Genomic DNA, 25900 nt, shown 5'->3' with positions numbered 1-25900 from the left:
TCAGGCAAATCACAGATGGCTGAACAGATTTATTTATTTTCTGAACATTTTAGGTTATTTGGAACTAGAATCCAAACACAGAATCCAACAGAAGCGAGTGCATCCATTTGTGCAAATATCACTCAGGTTATTCTAAACTGTATCATCTTACAATAACAACAAGAACATTTCTTCTCATGAACTATCAAAAACAAAGATTTGAGAGAAAACAGAATTAAAACATTGGTCCCAAAGTATAAACTCCACACAGTAAAAGTGAACACACACGTGTGACAGAAAACCTTTGATCATTGAAACTTAACTGAGTATGCTTGCGATTTCCTGCTGGTATAGCAGCAGACCTGTGGGCTACGTCCATCTACATGTCTGCATCATGGCTGCCAGATGAACTGAATAATCAGATTCTGAGACGTCACAAAGATAGAGAAGGGCAGAGGAATATGTGGGATCAGGTAGAAATCACTTGTAAACAGGCAGAATAAAACGATATTACCACAAATCAGAGTCACAATCCTCCAAAAATACCCACAGACAGTGTGCTACTAGTTAAAACAGGATGGTAAGTGCTTCAGACTTGCACAAAGCTGCAAGACGAAACTGTAATGAAATAGAAAATAAAAAGAAACTTCATGTTTGTCGTCAGAACTACCACAGTGAGGGCATAGTCCTGACAGTGAAGCACAGAGGTGGGAGTGTGATTATGTTGGGCTGTATGAGCAAATCATGTTGAGGAAATGACATTTATAGAAGGCACAATGAATACCTGTGGATATACCAAAATACTAGCTGACAAGATGACTCCAGAAGTTTAACACCTGATTTGGACCTAATAAACACATTCGGGGTATTTTTGGAGAGGAACGTAGAGCAAGACAACCCCTCCAGCAAAGAGTAGCACAACAAAAGTGTAGAAAGATAGAAATCTACACTGGTGTCTTGCAGGCAAGGACATACAAAAATCCATCCATCTATTATCTATACACAAATTAATCCTAACTAGGGTCATGAGGGTGCTGGAGTCTATCCCAGCTGACTTAGGACAGGTCACCAGTCTGTCACAGGGCTACATATACAGACAAACAATCACACTCACATTCACACCGACAGACAATTTAGAATAACCTCACTATGTTTTTGAACTGTGGGAGGAAGCTGGAGAACCCGGAGAAAACCCACGCATGCACAGGGAGAACATGCAAACTCCATGCAGAAAGATCCCAGGCCCACACCGGGATTTGAACCGGGGATCTTCTTGCTGCAAGGCGACAGTGCTAACCAGTCACACATGTCAGTAAGTCAATCAGTTTCAACTAGAATCCCCTTCAAGCAAAACTGTGCCATTCAGGGAGTAAAATATAATGATGTTTCTTGCATTGAGTTCCTGCTCTAGGGTCTGTGTTTTGAATATTTTAAATGTGAACTGTTAGTTTTGAATTTTACACGGTGCCACAAATAATACTGTTCATTGAAAAAAAATTGTGCAATTACTGTAAGGTGACAGTTTTGAATCATTTGACATTTAAGTAATATTGCACAGGAATGCACTCACTTCTTTTTTTGTACTGAATTAATAATATTAACCTTCTATTGAGCAAAGTATAGAGCTTATTTCAAGTGTTTAATCATATTCCTTTGATTAACATTAGACACTAATGACAGGCAGGTAATCTTTGCAAACACACAAAGTGTATTTGTAGAGTTTTTTTTTTATCGTCAGTGAAGTCTCCTGTTTAGAAATTTCTGTTTCCAGCACACAGATGGTCAAGAGCAAATGACCTGCAGTGCATGATGCTGTTTCCAAGAAGCAAAATCATTACCAGCTGAAAGGCATGCTCTTTTTTTGACTTCTAAAAACATTCATAATAAAAACATCGTTCAGTCGTATTCAGTCAAGTGGATTAATTGAAGGTCAATAACATTGATTCATTAAAAAATACAATATCATAATCAAATAATCAGTGTAATACTGGTACAACTGGAGCATTAATGAAATCCCATGGTTTTTTAAAAAACAATAAGCTACTTGACTTCCATATGTAGCGTTTGGACCTACAAGGCAAAAATGTCAAGTGCTGCCTGCTACATATGATCTTCTACAAAGTGTACAGAAGAATAAAGAATATAATGGTTCAGCTGAGCAGTTGAAGCAAAACATTTTTTCATTATTCCCTGAAAATGAGTGATAAGAAAGTAAGACGATGAGCAGATTTGTTCATGTTTCTGCAGCCAATAACGGTAAAAATGTATTTTCAAACAATAAAGATAATAAAGTTACAAGGTTAGTTTTCTGAACCACACACATTTTACATGCTGCCCCAAGAACTATCAGATAATCACGATAGTTTCAGTTTCATATGCTGATTTTTTTTAAATGAAACTCTTCTTTAACAGTGACAGTGAATAGAACTTTCTTTGTGTTGCTAAAAAAAAACTCTTACTTTGAAATGGTTTTATTCCACAGACCTTGACTACCTTGACTTAAGAATATTAACAATATTAAATCAAACAACAATTTAACAATAAAACTTTTATTTACAGGGAGTAAAAGTGCCACTAAAGCGATGTTATGTTACATTTAACAAAATAAATCAACTAGATCAGTTCTATATTCTATTAATGTGTGCATTCAAATTATCCCAAATGCTTCTAACAGTGTTCAAACTCAGATAAATCTGTTATTGTATTCAATGTAAGGAGCGATTAAATTCAGCAGTGGCGTCATATACGTTCATTATCATCGTAATCTGACGTTCATCACAGTAAAGCTTTCTGTTTACAGGCATTTCAGTTTGCCATAGATGAGGAAATAAGACAGAATGCAACACACATGTTTTGTGATTTTGCAGAGGTCTGTGTGTGTTTCTGTCAAATCGCCACCTGCACTGAGCTTATTACATCTGGTGTGGTGACATGGGGTATCTCATGAGATTTAGGGAGAGGCCATGGTCCCTGTGAACCTCCTTCAGAGGTTCCAGCTTCTGACGCTTTATCACGAGGCCAAATTAAGTGCAGTTATTTGTCACAGAATATGTGTATTTAAGTTATGAAAGGTGTAACCACCGGCTTAGCTGACATCTTAGACACGACATCACAAACTTTGATGAGACAAGGTGTTATATTAGCCGTTAATGAAGATTATATAAGCGAAGAAAAAAATAATTCAAACAACATTTAGTTGCTTCAGGTGCTTAATTTATATGTAAATATAAACCAAAAACTCAAATGTGTCCCTACTCACTCAACAAATACACTTTATACTGAGTAACAAGTGTAATTTAAATTAAAAATGTAAAAATGAAATGTAATATATCAAACATTTGTCAATGTTCTTCTTAATTTCACAACATAGCTTTTGTTTTAGAGAAGAATAGTCACTAAAGATAAGTTACATTTATGCACTAACAAAATAAAACAATAACGTTTCTGCTGAACTTACGTTCATCTAGATGGAAGTTTACACACTTTTGCATGTGCAGCTAACACTGACCTTGCACTTTCTAATAGAGGCACTATAATTAAATGTTACATATTTTAAATGTATGATTTTATATTGATGAAAGCTCTATTTTAAGATCAACATTTCAAAAAAAGTGTAAAGTCTCTCCTTCTTTCCCAGCAGCCCAGTTTGATGGCAGCTCTGTCTCCTAGAAATGAAGTTTTAACTAGTTTTCTTAGTTAGACGTAATGTAACCGAGTTCAGAGGCATGCTTTGTGTTCCAGCAGGCAAAGAACTGTGAAGTTTTACGAAACCTTAAAAATATAAATAACTTTTAATAGAAAGTGAATTGATTTTCCATTTTGAAGATGAATATCTGGTCGACTGCACCTGACATTCTCATCCAGCGTGATAATTGCAGTGGAGAGCAATAGACGGGTAGCGCGAGAAAAGATCACTGATTGAATAACAGAGGAAAGATGGGGATGAGTCATGAGAAGCTGATTATTAGAACAGTGGCTAAGATGTTAGACTTACAAAAGGTCATTAAGATATGGCAGCATTAAGATATCACAGATGAGAGCGGTAAAATACTCAGGCAGAGATGTGTGTAGACAGCAGGAAGAAAGCGAGGTGTGTGTTTAATGGCATGTGTTTGAGTCAACTCCCTCCTTGGCATCTTTAAACTTCCCTCTTTCTCTCCGTTTGTCACCTTCTCTTTCCATCCCTTCCCTTGCTTTTGTTCGTTCACACTCTCCCCTTAAATCTCCCTATGAAATCTACTCTTGCCACGGGTAATTACAATGAACAACTTCATATGGCTGCTCCGCCTGCTCCCTAGATAAGGCGTGGTGGCTCGGCGCACACACACACACACACACACACCAGCATCCCCTATCTTATCTCCATCGTCACAGAACAACCGCCTCCTGCCCAATTCTGCCCTAATCTTCTGCGTAAACAATACTGATATTTCACCACCATCCACAATGAAAGGAGGAGGATGGGAGGAGAAGGACAGAGGGGGGAGGAAGGGGAAGGAGAAAAGGACTAAGGCAGGATAGCTGGAGGGTGCAGGACTGATAAAAATCACTCCCTTATAAAAACCCACCTCCCTCTCACCCGATTCAGCCTATTAGTCCACATTTATGTGTGATAATTTAGACACACAATATCCATACAATAGCAGAAGTTAATGTGAATGCATGTAAGCTGCTTCTAAGATATGTTTTCACTATTGGATCTTGTGTTACTTCTGCTACAGTAACCTTGGGAAACCTGTTAGTGGTCGCTTTGTATTTTCAGACCTGAAGTTTCACTTTTACTACACCTTGGTGAAGCAGAGCACACATTCGCAGGTTATAAATCTACTTTAATGACATCTTTAACTGTTTACTGGGATGCAATATGCACTTTATATTCACTGTCATAATCACTTTATTTCAACCAAGGTTTACAATAATGCACAGTGCACTTTATGACCGCTGCCGCTGTCAGTTTAGACATGCTCATTTGTTTGAAATTGCTATCATTTTTCTTGAAATTTGTCTATTTGATAAGGAGGATCATCAAAATAAGAATTGTATTGTACAGTGTAACTATCTGGTTTTTTGTGCATATGACAATGAAACTCTTGAATCTTAACATCTCAGAGTTTTTAAGTGCAGTTACTCATTTTGAAATTTAAATTTGATCAAATCTGTAACAGATCTCTGTGTATTTTAGAAAAATATTTATACTGCCTTCCAAATCCCAGCATGTATTTTATTTATTTTGTTGAATGAGTTAGTGTTTGTTTTTAATTGTTGCACTTTTAATGTTCCTCTGACTGTTGTCTTGGCCAGGCTTCCCTTGGAAGAGAGGTCAGTGTATCTCAACGGGACCGACCTGGTTAAATAAAAAAAAAAAAAACTTACATATTTAAAAAAAAAAAAAAAAAATTCAGTATATACTACAGCTGCCCTCACAAAGTGCATACACTTTCATGCAGCATGCATTCAACTCAGACCTACTGCTTCATCTAAATACACCTTAAACATGACTCACTGGTTCAATCTTTTGTTTATACTTGCACAAGAAATCATAGAAAAATGTACAAAATGAGTCATAGTACCATTAATCAGAGTCAGAGTACCGCTTGCATAATTCAGTTGTGAAAAACAAGTGCTCCATAGCTGCCACAGAAATTATAATTGTGCCACTGAGCTTCTGTGTCGACTCAGACAGCATGAATAAGCATGTAGAATTTGCATGATTTCAACCTCTATGGAAGGTTTTCAAGGATAATCAATAACATGAAAAAAGCACATTATTTAGTCATTAAAGATCAGGTTTCTGCTTAGCCTGATCCTGCCACAGTGAATGCACAGTCCTGACAGTGAAGCGTGGAGGTGGGAGTGTGATGATGTGGGGCTGCATGAGTGCAAAACATGTTAAGGAAGTGTCCTTTACTGAGTAGAGTATTTAACAATTAGATAAAATTATGTATTTGCAGACTGTCTTGTGTGTGATGATACATAATTGTGCAGCGGATTGTAAATCAGATTGACCAGAAATGCAGGCTGGCTTGTACACTGCTACATTCAACCAGATGCTGAAGGACATGTGGGTATTTTTGACACCCTGCACTTTACATATTAACTATTCGACAGATTACCGCCTGTCTCCACTCACTGTGCCTCTGCAGCTCAAAGCACACCAGAGCACCTACAAGCTACTACCTTATATCAGTTTGTCAAATTAGAGTAATACCGCCATGCATGCTCAAACTGGAAACCAATTTTGAAGAATAAAGATACAGGAAGTGAAAAAAAACACCATTAGGGCTAGTAGACGCTCAGATTTGTCTACCCACATTGCAGCTGAATTGTTAAAACGACAATTCAGGTTCAGTGCAATACGACTCTTGCTTTCCTGTTGCTAGTTTGGTCATCATATCTGATAATCTGTAATGATAACAACGACACATACACATTTAGTTTCTCAGAACTGAGAGTGCAGCACCTGAGCTAAACGTAAGTAATGTGGGGTAAGAAACATGAGGCTAAGTTTTAAACAAACTTTTGTGATTTCACCAGACTTATTTGCAGGATAAAATGACAGAAAACAATATAATTATTACCCAAATTGTGTGTTGTTCATGCAAACCTCCTGGTTCAGACTATAACCTGTGACTTGACTCTACACTATGTAACTGCTGTGCTTGTGCATACACACAGTCTTCCAGTCAGTGCACTCTCATTTCTGATTTTAGTTCCACATAAAGCTGCTAAAGATAATCTTGCTAAACTATTTGTCATTTTGTCAGATTCAGTCTTTTGATTTGAGAGCATTAAGTTCCACCTGCAAAGAACAAGTTCTAGTTTTTTCCACTATATACACTTCTTACAGATCATGTCCTTTCTGACTCCTACAAGCCCAGCAAAATGAAATTAAATATTAAAAAAATGATATAACTTTGACAGTCTGAGATTCTCTTCATTGTAGCAGGAATTTAAATATAGAAGTGCTTGTGACTGTGCTGATAGACTAAATCCTGGAACACACCTACATCAGCTTTGATTGGCATCCCACTCAACAAGCTTCAACGGAGGCTCCTGTTGTGAAAACAGTACTGTTTGCTTTTAGTGACCTCAGTCTATACCTCAATGTAAAACAGTGTGGATCCTCTGAAGTGTCTTGGCATTTAAGTAGTTTTAGCTGACCTGCAAGTCCGTAGGACTGAAGCGATCTGAATATTGAGGCTTTTAAGAGGCTGCCCAGCTCCACCGCGGAGCAGCGCGAACCGACAACATACCGAGGTTTATGCATATATTTAGATTCGTAATTCAGCTCCTACTCTCAGGCAGCTTTCTTCCCTGGAGCTACAACCAAAGGAACACAGACATGAGCTGCATGACCTTTCAGCAGCAGATTGCGACTGGAGTGAAAAAAGAAAGCAATGCCAAGGAAATTAAAGACAACCTCTGTTATGACTAAATGTATATCTTGTTATTTATGTCTCCAGTGAACTACAAAAGCAGCTTCTAGTCAAAGCAGTTGAGTCTCTGTGTCTTCTGTCATCCTATCAGCCGCCTCCTCCCTGCAGCGATGGTGCAGGATAACCCCCGGGGGTCTGAGGAGAATTAGAAATGAAAGTTGATTTAATCAGTCGTCCGCTCACATACACCTCTTCGTTCCAGGTTAGAGGGGGGAAGAGGTTGTGTGAGTGTGTTTGTGTGTGTGTGTCATCAAAACACAGCAGCTCAGTCCTTTAAATCAGCCAGGACATTTCTATTGTCAACACTAACAGCAATGCTGAGGCCATCTGTTTTCTGTGGGAAACTGTCCAACAAGCAGCTTTACAACCTGTTCATTCACATAAACATGTTGTTACTTCTACTGTACATCATTACAAGCTTAAGAACAACTGTAACTCCATCATAAAAAAATATCTGTTGCTAATCGTTTCTCTCTCAATGGATATTTTAGTGTTTTTTAAGTATTAGAAAAGCAAGAAAATTAATTTTGTCTCAAAATTGTGATTTATATTCAATATTTATATGGATCTTAAGAGCTGCATGATGATTATAGTAAGTCTGAAACTGGCACAGTTGTAGAATCATACATTTTTTTTCTTTACGAATCAAAAATAGTGATGTAGAATGTCAATGAGCAGGACTGCACTTACATCTGTTTTTCCAGTATCGACTATTGTTACTTGCAAATGAGGGTCCTTCAAAGCTCTCTGTACTTTGCGAGAGAAAAAAAAAGATTGGAAGGAAATACTTGAATTAGCTCCCTTTGTTGTTTCTGTAGATATAATGAAATTACTGGCATAAGCTTGCACAACATGCGTCATGTGTACGTTTTCATTTATGTACAAGTTAAACACTAACAAATGTCTTTACAACACACAAAACCACTGGAAAAAACAAACCACTTGGCCCTGATCATACAAAGAAAATTCTGAAAAACTTAATAAATGAATAAAACAAATTAATTAAATCCATAATAGGTCTTTTTTAAATCAATGTCAGGTTGCTATTTTTGACATTAATTAATCATTCACAATATAAAAATCTGTTTTTCACAATACAAAATCTAAATCATTTGTATGACTACCCTTTAATAAAAAGATATTATTATTTTGATATAAAGAATAACAAAAATCTCACGACAACAGCTTATTTTCATTCCCTTGAGGGATGAATCCATGTTTTTGCAGCCTGTCACATCATAAGTAACGTGACGGTAAACATCACACAGCCTGTCCTAAGTGTTCCATGATGAAAGATAGCAGTGGACGATACAGACAGAGTTGATTCCAGTACCTCCGTCTTTAACAAAGTTATGAGGAGCCAGATAAAGGAGTCATCACTTGTTGACAGATTTTCAGTGGGTGATACCGTGAGAGCCTGTCTCAACCTGGTTGGAGGTTGATTTCACTGTGTGCTGTAGAAGCTTATTTGTTGTGGAAAGGATTATGGTGGCCGATCTAGTCGCAAACAAGATTAGTGGCAGCGGATCATGTTTGATTGGGAAGCTACAAAACAGCTCTCGCAACTGTGAGACAAGTTGTTGCCCGGCTTGTAGCCAGCAGGAAGGAAATCGCGAAGTACGTATGCAAGTATCAATACAAGGGGACAATCTGTGTCCTTTATTGCTCCCTCTCTGACTAACCTACTTCTACATGTCCCACTGTTTTCTGTCCAACTCACTGTGACAAGCAGGAGACAACAAAGCTCAGTCTGAGGTAATTCTGTCTTTAATTTTGAGATTGAGCTGTAGAGTCATGTCTTTTTATAGAGCTGGACACAAACACACACACACACACACACACACACACACACAGACAGCCATGGTCACACACACTCAGGAGTATCTGTAATCCTAGTTGAGACAGGCAGACACCCTCGACGCATCACTCTCCCGTTCATTTCATAGATCTGTCATCGTCCCCGGACAAAAGCACCTCACCAGGATGACTAATCTGTGCTCAGCTCGCTGTCCTGGCTGACTCAGGCTGCCATGTCGATTCTATTTCAGACGTGACTCAGCAATCACTGGAGCGAGCTGTGATTGGAATGGAGACAAGTCACACAATGGGGGGACACGGGCAAAGATAGAAAGAGAGCAACAGGGAAAGGGGGGCGAAGGAGGAATTTGCATTCGCTCTCGACTCATTAAAACTTCTTCAAAAGCTGAGAGGTGAGTGTTTACATCACCGTGCTGGACAGCGTCTCTGCGCTCTCATGTCTCCCCTCCAGCAGTGACAGTGAAGCCTGACACAGGGGACGGCCCACCTCAGCCTGGCCCAGAAACCCTCACCTTGTCTGGGCCACTAAGCACACAGCGGCCCCCTCAGTCACCGAGTGTAGCCATCCAGACAGTGATGCTGCTTAGCTGGGGAGCCCGAGACAGGAGTGGTTTGGGGAGTTTGGGTGCAGGTTGACAGGCTGTCATAGCAAATACACACACATACATTGACCTGCCCACACACATACACACACACACTTACAGAGTATATAATATCAATATGACGATAAGTGAGAGAAACTACATCACTGTTTCCACCTACCGCCAACCTGCAGCATCCTGACATATCATCCTCAGTGACCCAGATCGGTGAACTAAACAGAGTCTGATGCTCACACACACCGGCACAGACACACAATATACCTACACACCTCACTCACACACAATCACAGAGCATATAATATCAATACAGTATGATGAGAAGTGAGAGAAACTACATCACTGTTTCCACCTACCACCAACCTGCAGCGTCCTGACATTCATCCCCAATGACCCAGATGGGTGAGCTAAGTAGAGTCTGATGTGCATACACACCGGCACAGACACACAAATATACCTACACACACTCACACAGATGCAGGGTAGCTAACACAGACAAGTGTATGTTTCCTAAAATGGCAAGAAAACAAAAATCTGTGTTTAAAATACTGAGTTAGGACTGGCAAACTGAAATGTCTATTCAGATATAAACTTTTACATCAGCCGGAAAATGATGAAAAAAGATCTCTATTAAAATAAATGATATATTTGTGAGTTTTTTCTCTCTTCTTTTGCTATTCACTCTACTCATAGCATTCACTTTGCTGCTACTTCATTACAATATAATACGAAAAAGCCTTTATTAATGCCACACTGGATATAGTGCAACCAATTTATGCAATATCCGTAGAGAAGTTTTAAATAAATCAAACTATACATACATGCACACAGATTTTAGATGTACACTTGTGTATAACACGGTAAAATACATGAAGTTGACATATTTTTTGAATAGTTTCAACAAAAAGTGAGCCTTTATGAGTTCAGGATTTATTGTAATCCAACAAATTTACAAAGATGGAATGGTTACAGCTGATATTCTTTGTGAATGAAACCTGGTTTTGAAGCTCTTTTGTGTCAGAATCTAACTAGATAGGCTTAATGGCACAATACAAGTGCAATCAAATAGTTTTGCTTTGTGCACTAAATTGCCAACTTAGTGCATTTTATCCTAAACAAAAGGGGCTAAAACACAATTTGGTGACTAATGTGTGTTCTTTGGCTTTCTGTGTGTCACCAGAATATGACATGGAGCTACAGTGTCTTTTTGAGTAGACTGACCAAATGTCTGACGCATCCTGGAAACAAACTATCACCAGCAAAACAAGACCACCTGCATAAAAAACACAATCTGTTGAACTGGGACAAAAAGTCTGGAGGTTTCAGACAAACGAAGTCAGCTGTCTGATTTTGGAGACCCTTTCTTCTGGCCTCCCTCCCTCCTTCTCTCCCTCTCTCTCTCTCTCTCACTGTCTTTCCCACAGATACATTGCAGATCAGTGGGCCTGCTGTCTTTTTGAGGCAGCGCTACACCATTCCTGCTGAATTATTCACATCTTGCAGAGAAGAGGAGCAAAGAGAGGGAGAGAGACAGACCGTATAAAGCCAAGCTAATTAAAGTAGCGGTATTAAATGTGCGCCTGTGTCTCTTCCAAGAAGAGAGGAAAGAGAGATCAGCGGTGATACCTTTCCTCTCCCTGCATCTCTATCACTCGTGCCCCCCGCCTCCCTCCTTCTCTCGCTTCACTTATCCCCCTCTTCCCTCGGCTTTCTCAGGAAAATTACAACCTGACTGCTCACTTTAATATTTCAGCATCTAAGTGAGTGTGACAGGCTCTCCTTTGTGTCCCCCCCATCACCACCACCACCACTGTCCCTGCCTCCATCCATCCATCCGCCCACCCCTCTCTCTTTTCTCTCTCTAGCTGTCCCTACCATCCTCGTGTCGTTTGCTTATAGTTCTCCCGACGGTTCAACTTTTACCATGTGACAGGAGGGAGAAAGAGAAAGAGGAGGAGGAGGAGGAGGAGGAGGAGGAAGGAGGATGGGGGGGTGGAAAAAACAAAAACAAATCAGGCTCAAACCGTGGCCGCTTTGCCAGGCTATCAGGCTGTCTCCCTGTGAGTTCTATGACATGTACACGACCATGAACCTACAATGAGGAGAGGTATCGCTTCACCCTGATGTACGCCACTCACGCTCAGGCTTAGGCGCACACAGGCAGTGTTTCAGAGTGACAGGTAGGGTAGTGATCTCATCCACAGAGACAGACATTGACTCAGAATGGAGATGTGCGTGTTCCTTTGTATATGAGAAGTCACCTCGTATACTTGAGCCACTTCAGCTCATGAGATCTCTTTGAAAAGACTGCAAAACCAAAACACCAGTTGTCTTTTCTGTGTATGCTACACTCATACATATCACCGGGAGTGAATATGAATGGGTGCCTGGACACGTATTCTACTCAGATGTATTATACATGTTGAGGTGAGAGGTGTACTTGTTGGTGGAGTGATAAGAGCGTGTTATTGGAGGTGAATAGCCAAGAAGACGGCTCAGTATGTTGTGTGTTCATAGGCACTATGATACACATCAATAATTTAGCCAGTCTCTCCTGCTCCCCATTCATTCTATTTTCATCTCTGCCATTTGATATCCCTCTCTGTTTCCACTCTCAAACAGAGCGTATTATGCCCAGAAAGCGAGAAAGAAAATATACAAAGAGCCTCAGGAAACGGGCCTTTTATTCCAATAAGTAGGAAAGCAAACGAGGCGGCACACGAACAATGTATGGACAAAAGCATTCAGGAATTACACGTCTGCGCTTCCACATGTAGTGGTATGTCTGCACACAAACGCTGGCTCGCACAGCAAAAGAATCGCACATACAAACAGAAACTCTCAAAGTGAGCAGGTAGCGACATTGTACACAGCATTGATCATATAATTTACTCCTCTCTATCAAGCTACGAGGCTATTGATCAAATAATTCCATATGTGGGCCTCGGCTACTGCCAAATTGCTAAAATGGGGCTGCTCTACTTAAAGTGTGTCCCGTAATGGTTTTGGCATTGATCGCGGCTCTCCCTCACTCACTCCCAATGCAAACAAACGCCATTCAGCTGCAGGAGTTCAGAGCAAGAAAAGGCTACGTGAATATGGTCAAAGTGATTGCACAAATCACACATTCACTCACACAGACACACACACAGACAGCTGAGCGGCAGAAGCAGTCTGAGACTTCAACATACTCATACAGAACATGCACACACAAGCTTTCAGCTTATAATGTCCTGTTGGACGTTTGTGTGTTCGGCAGATGTTCAAATGAACTATCTGCTGTCGGTGTCTGAGTAGAGTTACACTGCAGAGCGGCAGGCGGGTTTTTATGAATGATTGGAAGATTAAGGGCAGTTGAAAGGCCAATTTGACCCCGTTTTTACTCTGATGGCTCAGCTGACCGATTTCTGCTGCTGAAGTCGCCCGGAGGCTGGAGAGTCACTCACATGTTCACATGTACAGTAGGTGTGTTAATTCATGTGTTCAGCACAAGTGCCTGCATGCATCTACATACAATACCTGCATATGCATGTTCTGCTCATGAATACTTATCTGCAGCTGGTGATGGGTCTGCAGTTAGAAATGAAAAGGAAAGACAAGGCGACAAGACAGAGAGACAAAGGAAATTACAACAGTGCTGAGGCCCAGGCCATTGAGGCTGATTGAGTGGTCTTCCTTCACAGCCAGAGGGATGTTTTTCTGCTTACATTTATTTTGAAATTCTTTATTTCAGGCAGAAATATTGTGAAGCAGAAAGTCACTCTTGCCTCTCAACACAGGATATGTTTCAGCCAAGTTTTTTTTTATCTGTCCATCTCATACACCTGATGGAAAAACATCTTTCTATTAGAATTAACTCAGCTGTCTGCATAGACCTTGTTAGGGAATTCTGCGATGTCGAGAGATGAACGAGGATATCGGGAGAAGTGGAACAACAAGCTACACAGTGATGTGAGCACTGGCAGCACCAATTCTGAGGATTCTCTTCAACCTGGGGTATATATTGAGTTGGGAGGAATGCCATATTTAGATTATGGAGCCATATGGAGACAACTTTTCTACTCCATAACATCAGACTAAACAATATCTAATCTTAACCAAGTCATGTTTCTCCTGCAGCGTCTGTCTCTGTCTCGTGTATCTTCTTTTGCAACATCTGCATTTCTCAGGCTCATATTAGGGACAGAGAGGAGCTGAATGAGCTCCCAGCTTCAGTTTGGGAGAAACAAATAGGAACAGGTGTCAAAGATGACAACCTGTAGGATAATTTGAGGTGATCTGTAGGTTCTACAACTTGATTTAAGGCGACTGCAGTTGACAGATGCAACCTGCATGATATTCTGGGATGTTTTCAGCTAACAGCTGCGAGGAAATTCCTCAATAAGGAGAAAAAGAGTCATTTTTCCTTCACAGACCTCACAGTTGCTTACATTTTAGCTTTTCTTATCATTCTTATCCTTTGCCTCTCCATGTTGGTAAAACATAGCTGAGCACACGTAAGCACTGTGGCCGATCACATCCTGCTGCCACCGATAGAAATGAGGACTGAAGCTGCTGTTGCTGATGTGCTGCTCTCATCACAAAGTTCTCTGTAGACATCCACACTAAGCTGCACAAAATGTACCTTTCTTCTCTCCGTTTTGACCATCCGTCTACGCTGACTTGGTATTTCTCAAATGTAAAAGTGAAGTTTAAAAAATAAATCTTCATTAAAATGCCAACTTTGCTTCTTCACACAGACGGGGAAATTAGTTTAGATGTCGCCTGGCAGAAAATTTAGGAAGACTTAGTTTTGTTTAACTGATAGAAATATACTGATATTGCACAAATTCTTAAATATGTGGAACAACTGATATTGCACAGAGATTTTAAATGTGCAAAATATTCATAACACATTGAAAGCTGTGTTTATGAATATTTTGTACATTTAAAAACGGGTTTTCTATAAACAAACATTTGCACAAAATGAAGATCCACATATGGAAGGACCAGTACTTATGTAGATTTTTTGTTTATTTTAATTTTTCTACTGATAAATGTTTGCATCATCCCTTTTGCTGCAGCAGCAATGAAAATGTTCCCACTGTGGGATTAATAAAGGCTTATTGTATCGAACTGTATCATCGTTTTATTTGCCCCTGTGGTAATCGTACAATACAAATGTTTTCAGCAACAGATTTAGCTGTGGTCAAATCCCTATTTTAAGCAGAAATGAAAAATATGTTGGACAGAACAATCAAACTCTAGCTGTATTAGGACATTATATATATGATAATGGAGAGGAAGGGAGGTTTGAATTGTAATGGAAGACTCCACATGTTGGCTGTGATGTAAAAATGTCCTGTTGTTAGCTAACTAAAAGGAAGAAGAAAATATTTTGTCATTCTCCTCCTATTCTGATGTTTCAGCACAGAGAGAGAGAGGTGTGCAGAAATGAGTGGAACGCATCATTTAAACTTTGTGTTTCTAAATTTTTAGAAAGAGAAGGAGAATCAAACGATGTCTGGAGAGGTAAAGAGCTGACAAGTGTGACAGCGGCGATGCAACTCAGGACAGGACAAGAGCCGGAAATGAACGGCAAAGATAGTGTGACAGAAAAGGAGAGGGAAGGAGAGTCCAGCTGGTGGCAGAAACAGAGATGTAAGGATATGACACCTCCTGTCTCTGCACTGGCCCTTGCTGGCCTTTACGGGAACATACATGACAGCCCTGTCACACTCAGTTACTCTCCCCGTCTCCATCAACAGATATATGGACGGAGGAAAAAAGTCAAACACAGAGGGCGAGAGGAGGACGGAGAGACAAGAGGAAGGGATAAAAACAAGCAAGCAAGCAAGAAAGAAAAGGTTAAAAGAGACTCAACATTGACTCACTTTCACTATCTCTCAGCCTGCAACAGCACTAATGTCCTTGACATACCACCAGCCTGTCTGCATATGTGATTCCTCTCATCACAAGAAACTATCACTTAATCACTGGGAACTTTCTACAGTCTGTTCAATGAATGCTTATGAGCATCTCTGTCAAATTACTTTGTAACCTTCAACAAAAGTTTTAATTAACAAAAGAGCAACTGTTCTGTGCACACACTCATACTAATAGCCTACTGTCATTTTACTGTAATTGTGCTCGTCTCCTTTCTGCCAAAGGCTTTTTGGCAAGTACGTTTGTGTTCCGAAAGCACCCATAATGTGTAATAAAAAATGTTTTTATGAGGAGCAGAGGCAAGAGTTTGGAACCAGGATTAGCAAGAGTGTTACAAGTCTGAAAGCAGCTACAAAAAGAGCAATGAGATGGAGATTCCAGCTACCAGAAGACCTGATTAACTAAACAGAGAATTCTACCAGCTTGCAAATATTTGACCTATGCACTGAATAGCTGGATGGCATTGCATTGTTCAAAAAACGTTGACTCAAGTTCAACTATTTCACCAGACAAGTGTGGCTTTTTCTGAGTCCTCTGCGGTGGCGTCACGACTGCATCCTGCACATGAACCTAATTGAAGTACATGAGGAGTTTTCAAACACAATGCTAATGATGGAAGGAAGTTTTGGCTCTAATGTTGACTGATTTAAGGCTTGTGTGGAGACAACAGGTAGTACTTTTTACTGGAAAGATCAGGCGCAAAATTATAAAGAACCTTCTCTTTGTTATGAATTTATTGCCAATTTGTTGTCATATTTCAGGTCAATACTCCTTAATTGGGTGTATGTGTTGGATAAGGTTGAAATATCTCTAAAAAACCTCCATTATTTTATGGATCTTGGGCTGTTTTTCAAGCCATAACCAAACTTAGAAGTATAATATTGTCAACAAAATAGCCATGTAGACCACTGATTAATATTATGAAGGTGTCAAATGCTGCCAAATAAAATTAAACAAAATGCAGATGGTATATATATTTACATTCATTCCTGCCTCCCCTTTTCACCTTCACTTTCCTCTCAGCATCCATATTCATGCCTGTAGATGCAGGAGGGGGAAAAAAAAACATCTCTAGGCATCCCCATGATTTGCATGTGATAAATAAATGAGGTGAACCAATCAAAGGAGCTTTGAGCATGTGTGTGTGTGTGTGAATCACTGTCTGCCTATGTCCGTGGCGCTCAGTTGGTTAAAATTGCATGACATGAGGAGGGGAGGAGGAACCGTGAGAGAGAGGGGGAAAAAAGATCAGTCCGGCACAGTAGTTAGTTTATGCAAAGAAAGAGAGACACTGAGAGAGGAGGAGAGGGGGGGAGACAGAGAGGGGAAATGCAGAGTCTTGGAGGGCCCTGTCGCACCGCTCAACACAATAATGAATTTCAAATAAGTTATTCACTTCAGGAGTAAGTGGCTGGCACCCACTCCTTACAGCTGGTTTGTTGAGATAATTGATTTTCAAATAGTTTTGAGGACGAGGAATGGGGGACGGGGGGGGGCTGGTGGTGGAGGGATGGGAGGTGGGGGTGGGGGGGTGAGCGAACGGGGAGTGTGTGTGTGTGTGTGTGTGGGGGGGGGCAACAGCTACAACAGTGTGCATGTGTGTAGCAATGGCACTTTTGAGTGTGTCAATTATGTGTGTGTGAGTGTGTGAGAGCGAAGTTACAGGGATGTTTTAATTCACGTAGGAAAGAGGCCGTGTCGGAATGAAGGCCGGGGCGCTAGCTGTAATTAAACAGATACAGCAGCTCTGCACACACACACACACACACACACACACACACACACACACACACGTAGGGAAGATGAATTTTTTATGGCTAGCACGTCTACTTCATCTCTGCCGTCTCTCATCCTGGCTCAGGGCGTGTTGGCTAGCTAAACTTTGCGCTGCCTCTCGCCGGGCTGTTAACATGGCTGCCTTCCTCTGCTGGCTGCACTGACACAGATAACTGAGCATCCGGGATGACAGCGACACAGACTCAATGAGATGCATTAGTGGCAGGATTTGAATTGACAATGTAATTTACCACATCTCCCCTCACTCTCCACTCTTAACTCTCTCCCGCTCTGTATCTGCTTCCGCCACCCTCTTCTCGCTATCGCTCTGTTTAATTCATAGCAAGAGGGAGAAAGTGAGGTGAGGAAACTCAAGCAGCCGCCAGGGTTTCCATCATGAATATGCTTAACATGTGAAACGTCGCGCAGGAGAGGGGCAGAGACGGAGCAGCAGACGCTGACCAACAAACAGCTTTTGTCGTCTCGCATCAAATCATTAAAGAAAAATCTCTTCGGGGCAGATACCTCATTGTCAAACAGCAATTCAGTGTACAAGCTCCTATAATGAAAAACGAATAGAAGTCAGCTGCGTTGTTTGTGTGTTTATGTCAATATTAACATGGGGGGAAAAAAGCAAAATCAATAAGAATCATGTGAAATTACAGATTTTAAGTAATAAATGATCTCCGTTCTATGTGGAAACACTTCTTCACTGTGGTGGAATGATGCTCTCCATAAGCTATCCAAGGTTATTTGTCCACTTTTGTCCTCTTCCTCCAAACTTTTGTGGTGTCATACTTGCATTTCCATTTACGTCAGTGAAAATACACACATAAGAACAAACACTGAGATGAACAGATAACAAAATATTCTAAATGTTCCCAAAAAAGTAACATATCAGTGGTGTGAGCATTTAATTTTAAAAGTATCTCGATTAGAATAGGATTCTGCACTGATGAAAGCCTTTTTTTGTGTGTGTGTGTTTATGCCAGAATGGCTTAAAAAGGCAGTCAACACAATGGCTGAGCATTTCTACCTTGAAACTGCAATGTGTCAATGACCGTCTCAAAAACACGGATTCAGACCGCCAGGGTTTCCTATGTCACAAACCTAATGAACCAATCCTGTCCCATTCCACTGTAACTGACACAGCTTCCCGTAGGATTTTTCTTCTTAAAGATCAGTGAAATATTCTTAGCTTGCCATTGTGCAGCACAGTGTGGGTTTACTTTATTTGAGCAGATTTGTAGGTGAGCTGGTGTGCTTGAGCTGCAGTGAGTGGTAGCTATAGGAGAGAGGACTTCATGGATCAACATATTCTAAAGGAGGCAACAGTGTAGAGTTACATTAAAGGGTTATTTAATGGAGAAAACATCTAAATATGTTACTTGATTATTGTTTAGGGGTTTATTCAATGGACAGAGATGGATTTTAAGTGTTCCAAAGTCAGAACCAGCTCAGTGATTATGTCCATATTCCAAAATAAAGGCATTTTGTCGCTATTTCTGACGATAGTGTGACTTTAATCGCAACTGAATTTCCAAAAATTCAAGTGGTTTTTGCTGCTAAACTTGTGAAGCAGCTGGAGTCACAATCACAAGAGAATCTCTATCTCGCCAAGCTTTGAGCTGTGTGCTTGTGGTCCATCCACAGTTAACTGGATAGGCAGTGATGGGCGTGTTCCAGTTGTGACAGACAGATGGTTCATCCAATCCACTGCCAAGCATGTTTTTTTTTTTTTTAAGTGCCTGCCCTTCTTGCAGACAGCTTCCAAAGACAACTTCTCAGATCTTTCAGTGCAACAACCTATTTGGCTCTTCAGTTTAGCGTAAAAGCAATGAAGTTTCAAAAACTTTGTCATTGAACCTAATCCACGTTTTACAAGCTCCTTCACTCTGACGCTGTTGACAGTTTGTGTTGCTGAGCACACCTTCCTTTCCACGACTTGAATTCTCAGGCAACAGGACATTTTGACAGCTTTGGCCTTGGGCCTAGATACTCATTGAGACCATAATTGAGCTATAAGCTAAAAGGGTAATCGGTATACCCTCTGTTTAACACCTGACTGTCAGCCTGTGTGTGTGTCTGTGTGTGTGTGTGTGCATTGAAATCCAAATCTTGTCACAGTGTGAGAGGAGGAGTGAGCAGCGGGATCTGTACAGACATGTACACAATCTTTGCAGCCAAATTCTCACACAGGACAGAAGGTTAAAATCAGACGCACACATAAGAATGCATGTACGCACGCACACACACACACAAACACACACACAGGGGCTAATTACACACTTGAAAGCGCGCTCTCAAATAACAATAGTTTTTGTGTTTGTGTGCATGTGTACATGTGCGTGTTCCTTCTGATTCAGATTGACAGGATGCTTAGGAGGCTGTGTGCTCACTATAATTACACACACTTGAGAAATGTCGGCTCTCGGTGTAGGAGAGGAGGGTGTAATCAACGCTCACACACACACACACACATATATAGACACACACACCTGACATTCTTGCAAAGATTAGCAACACACCTCTTTGCTCTGGAATCCAATCTGAGGATGAAGAAAATAAGTCAGGTACACACACACACACACACACACACACACACACACACACACACACACACACACACACACACACACACAAAGGAAGCATCACTGTCATCATCGTCATCATCAGTGACAGCTGTTGTCTTATCATCAAATCTGTCACCATCATCACTATCATCATCACCTTCATCGTTGCATGTTGTTGGCAGCAATCTTTGTTTATGACTTGTTTCAAGAGCTTGTTAAGCGTGATCCATTTTCACCAACACGAACAGACGAACGCTTTGAGTGGTCGCACTGAATATTCATAAACCACATCCAAGTTCATGTTGAAGTCAGATATTAAGAAAACATCAGGAGCGGAAAAGATATGAAAAATGAGCAAAAATGGAATGTAATTTGGTTTATTTGTATGGATAATGTTTACACCAAAGTATGAGTAAAAGTACCTGGTTGTGGTTACAAGGAATCAGCACTGACCACTGTTGGGTCACATCAAAATTTTTGATGTTAAGCCACTAATGCTCTTTCCCGTTGAGACATATTGACAGGACCCCAAGTTTTCTCATCAGGAAAACGTAAATAGGCTTTTTTAAAACAAATAAATACAGTTGAAAACATGTTTTTCTTCTGGATCTGTGAACTTATTTGTTAAAGCAACTTTCTAAAGCCCAGGCTGCCTGAAAGTGTTTGCCTTTTCCGTTCCTACTGGGCACCTTAATTACCTCGGGCACTATTTACCAGAGGTTATTAAGGAACAGCTGTCCCCTCCCTATGTTTATGTATGTATGTTTCTGCCCTCCCATCTCAGCCCTTAGGCTACCAGTTCTGTCTTTTTGCATAACAAGCGTGCTCTCTGCGGTCCAGGTTCCATGGTCATTATTCTGCACCCTGTGGTCCCTGCATTCCCAAGTACTCCCCCAGGTCCTGGACCTCCTGCCGGGCAGTGTTGAGGGAACACTGTTTTCATTAAAACGGTCATTTTCTGCACACTGTGATTTGTGTGCGTTCTTTTAAATAGTTTTTAAAAAGCCAGGGCCCCCTTGCATTAAATACCGCCGCAGTAGAACTATTAAGTGGAGGGAAGCAGTCGGACGAACTGTCGCTGTTATGGCATTTCAATTCCGTCGCAATGGGATGGCGTTAAGACACACACAGGCACAAAAGCGCACATACACCACCTTGGCCTCTGTTATTGGGGCACGTAGCTGAACATCTAAACATCCTTATGCGTTCATTTTCCTCTGTCCTTATTGTTCTGGCACATACGCACTCACTCCTCTTTACCAACAGCCGTTATTCCCCTTTAGCCAAACTTCAAGACAGGCAAATTAATTACGGACTTCTTGATCTAGAAACAATTATGATTACAGCCCGGCCTCCTCGACGGAGCCTCAAAGTGTCATGGCTGCCACTCCCATCGTCTTTGAAGCCCTGTGCTGGTGGATGGCACCATCAGCACGCCACGACATCTTATCACCGCGGCCCCATCAACTGCCTAAGAACTCCGAGGAAGTGTACCCTCTAATAATTAATAATTACCAAATATAACTTCAGATAGGTTTTTTCTCATTAAGAAGGAGATACTTGATCATTTCCCCTTGTGTTGTGTGTGTGTGTGTGTGTGTTTAAATGTGTGCATTGCTGTGCTTATCTTTCTCTCTGGGCGCGTCGGCTTCCTCTCACAACCCAAAGAAATACATGTGAGACGTGTGGGTGTCTCTCTGTCAGCCTAGTGATGGACTGGAGGTCTGACCAAGGTGTCACCCACCTCTCACCCAGTGTCAGCCGGAACAGGCAACGGGCCTTGAACTTTTCTGGATAAAATTGTGTCGTTAATAGATGGAAGTCTGACAGCACAGAGTAACTGGCTGAGCTCACAAAGCAAAGGAAGCTATGGAATGATGTCCTTCAAGTCAGCATGTTGGAGCAGCCTCAGTATGACCATGCAAATGATAATCGTGCTTTAGTTGCAGTCTGCAAAATGAGACCACTTTCACGCTTTCTGATTACCTAATTTTAAACAAAACCTATACATTTAATTAATGCAAAAGCATACACAAACATCTAGAATTTACATGCACCAGTTACTACTCAAACATGATGCTGCTACCACGATCTGAGCACAAATGAGCTTTTGTGAAATAAGTCCCAAAAGCAGAGATAGTACAGAAAATAAATGAAATACATTAACAACGAAACATTTGTGGCTATGATGCTTAACATACAGGCATATATAACATAATAGCAGACTCCTGGTTAAAATATTTTGCATTTATGTGTCATTTTCCTGTATTTCTTTACCTTGTTGACACTCTTCTTTTCAAAATAAAGGCAAAAAAGGCCAATCAACCTTGTTCATTATGTTGATGAAAAACAGGAACTTGGCATTATTATATCGTACAAGTAAACTGGTTTGCACTGAAAGTATTTTTAGTTTTTTGAAGTTTCATTTGGAGAAGATAGTCAAGCACAAACTTATGCATCGCCTGCTGTCTTGTCTCAGTGCTCGTCACACTCCAGCCTTTATTTAAAGAGGTCAAATGCATATAAGTTTAAAAAATCATCAGTTTTGTAGAACTGGAGTCGATCAGACTTCCTTAAAGAGTATGAACTAGTTCAAATTATTTGTAAATTAACCTAATTTAAGAGTATTTGATGCTTTATTAATTCCCTTGGGGTAATTCCGGGTATCCAGGTATGTTATATTTAAGGAAAATAAGGTGGAAATTTTGCTGGTGTATTAAACCATATGGGTGGTTTTATGTGTTAGGAGTTTCTGACAAACAGAAGTGCAGGAAAGACTTTGTGTAAGAAGAGCATAAAAACTGTCCTCTGGCATGAATGTGACTGTTTGTCCAGAGTGGAAGAAGAGGCGGAAAGAGGACAGAAATTTTATCTGCCTCCCCTATCATAACTGAGACACGCACTCAGTCATGTTCACGTCAACTCACTGTCGGTAGCATAGCAGAGTCTGCAGGGGGGGATGCTCGCTCACACACACACACACACACACACACACACACACACACACACACACACACACACACACACACACACACACACACACACACACACACACACACACGGCCCAGATTCTAACACAGAAAAGCACTTCATGGACAGGCTGTCTTGGGAAAGGTGTGAACAAGATATTTTGTGGCCTTTTTCTTGGAGCTGCTGAGCTACGCAAATAGTTCTGCATGAACGTAAAAATGGTAGTATTTATATAGCACTTTTATCCAAAGCTCTTCACATAATACATCACATTCACCCATTCACATTCACACACTGATGGCGGTTCAGTGTCTTGCTCAGGGACACCTCAACATGAGCTCAACGGGCCGAGGATCGAACCAGCAACCTTCCAGTTACAAGACGGCCACTCTACCCACTCAGCCATGCCGTACGTACACACACATGCACACACACACACAGGGCCTAGAGAGGCAGGTCTCACTCTGCTATGTGGGGATGAATCTCTGTCAGCACCCATGTTGCACAGTAAGAGACCCCTATTTCTGCCACTCAGAGGGAGGGCAAGAGAGACGGAAACCAGCGAGAGCGAAGCAGCAAGAAAAGATAAATTTGTCGCCGTGTTTCCTGCCTCGTCTCGCTCTGGTACAATACGTCAGCAGTCTGAGACCTGCATCTTTATACAGCCGAGCTGCGAAAAAATTGAATTATTTCTCTCAAATGATGTGCGGCCCCAAAGGTCATTCCCTGTTCTCAAGTCTTTGTGTGGCGGTCCATGTTTCCCTGAATGGAAAACCTGCTTATCAATAAAGAGGCCAAGCACTATGAAAGGCCAGAATGTGGAAAGGGAAGACAGGACTGACTTTAAAAGGGTTTGGTCTTCTGCAAAGGCAGCACAGAAGAAATGGCAAACTCATAAACCCTCACTTATTCGGCTCAGCGGCAAAACTGACAACAACAATAAAAAGCTGCAACCTGGAGACTTTGGAGTGTGTATTTCTGTGTGTGCTTCTGATTGCGGAGGTGATGTACACGTGTGGGATTATGAATATGTGGGCGTATTCTGTGCAAATTGACTTTTAGCATCTTGTTGCTTTAATTCCAGGTAGAGCACAGTGCAAAGATGACAAGACGAGCGAACCTTTGGTCGAGGAAATGTGCAACAAAAAGCATCCAAAACAGCGCAGTATGACCTCTGACTGCAGAAAATCCAAGTAAATCACTCTGCTCAGGTTAGACAGTGAGATGATATGGGAAGTCTGGTTTGTTTGCTCTGAAATACTCACCAAACATAGCAGTAAACAGCAGGAAAACCTATGAGGAGCTACTCATTTTACAGAATTATGAAGTCTTACTCACTTAAAGTACAGAATGTCTTTTTTAACTTACCTCTGATGCTTATTATCCATGCAAACAGTTCACATGGACTGTCTTCTTCAGTTCTGATGTTTTCCAGTGTTCTTATCCAGAGTTACTCTGAAAAGAAAAGTCACACTTTTAAATGCAGTTTTTCAACGCTGTGAGCAATGCAAAACTAAATTCCCATCATCTCCTACATAGTGCTGTGAAATTGTATTGCACTAATTTTGAGGGATGCAATCATCTTTTAGACGGACACATTTTAAACAGCCCTGTATTTAAGTATATTGTGTATTAGAAATGGAAATGACTTTTTCCAGTTACTTACCTTGCATTCCAACAGGATGTTATTTGATTGCTAAAATGTCACTCAGATTACATGCCTGTGTCTTGGCTTGTGTTTTTTGCACAGTGCCTGTGAAAAAGAACAGAAATCTGCTATACAATTTATTTATCTAAAAATTTTAATATGAAAGTATTCTTTAGGATGGAACGCAGCAAAAAAGGTCAAATCCATCAATCAGTCGCCGTCGCCCGTCTCTCTCTGCACACCCCTCCTCCTGCCACTCATGATTTCTTTATTTGTCTCTTTTTGCATCATCCCTCCCTCATCTGTTCCTTCTCCTGCTTGTTCTTAAGATTCTGCCTGGAGGAAAACAACATTACACCCTGCTACTGAATGAACTTTTTGCATGCATGTGTGTGTGTGCAAGTGTTCAGATGCCGGCGGGCAAGCGGTGGTTTGGGTGTGTGTGCCTGTACCTGTTTCCATTCATGCTGTGTTCTTTTTCTTGCCTATATGAGCATGCCTGTGAATGAGTGAGTGTGTGTGCTGGTGTGAATGGGTCGGCTGGGTTGGGTGTGTTAGCTTCACGGCCGCCCTTGGCCTCCACACCTCTCCCTCAATCAGCCTTCCCCCTGCCCGCCTCGCCACGCTGACCCGAGCTATTGTCCGGCTACAAAGCACTTTAGAGAGCAGGACTGCACCAGGCATTAGCATTTTAATCACAACATGCACGTAAACATTGCAGTGAGCGTAAAGCCTGTCAACAGAGAGCCAACATGTCAGTAATAAAGTGATTTTTATTCCAGAAAAACATAATCTCCATCACAACAGGAACAAGACACAAGAGAAAGTCCATCAGGACAGAATAATAGGAATATTTTTCTCACTTAATAAACTTTATTTCTGCTTTACTACTTTATTTTCTTCACAATACTTCAATTACATCTCCAGTTTATGTTGATCCACAGGTGCTTAACATAATAAAATCTTATCCTCACTTTGTCCAAGGAGGATGTTCATCCGTCTTAATTGTTGCTGTTTACATTTACCGCAGTTGTACTTCTCAGTGAGCTAACTGCTTTTAAAAGCTTTTTCACAAAGAAGTGGTTAAAGATAAGGCAGAAACACCAGCCTTGTTCTCTCAGAAGGAGCCATTTGGAGCCATTAATTTATGCACAGTATGGAAAACAGCTTAAAAAG

General features: G+C 40.9%; 1 long non-coding RNA gene across 1 annotated transcript in view; it reads right to left on the bottom strand.

Annotated features, from left to right (window-relative positions):
• Positions 1–24946, bottom strand: part of LOC127537384 (uncharacterized) — a 37952-nt gene extending 13006 nt beyond the window's left edge. The window contains exons 1-2 of the long non-coding RNA XR_007946998.1: positions 24743–24946; positions 24445–24531 (exon numbers count right to left, since the gene is read on the bottom strand). This is a non-coding gene — a long non-coding RNA (uncharacterized LOC127537384). The remainder of the gene's footprint in view (positions 1–24444; positions 24532–24742) is intronic.
• Between the last annotated feature and the right edge of the window lie 954 nt (positions 24947–25900).

Source organism: Acanthochromis polyacanthus, chromosome 15 (genome assembly GCF_021347895.1).
Source record: "Acanthochromis polyacanthus isolate Apoly-LR-REF ecotype Palm Island chromosome 15, KAUST_Apoly_ChrSc, whole genome shotgun sequence".
Lineage (NCBI taxonomy): Eukaryota > Metazoa > Chordata > Actinopteri > Pomacentridae > Acanthochromis > Acanthochromis polyacanthus.
This window is presented reverse-complemented; position numbering and strand designations above follow the sequence as displayed.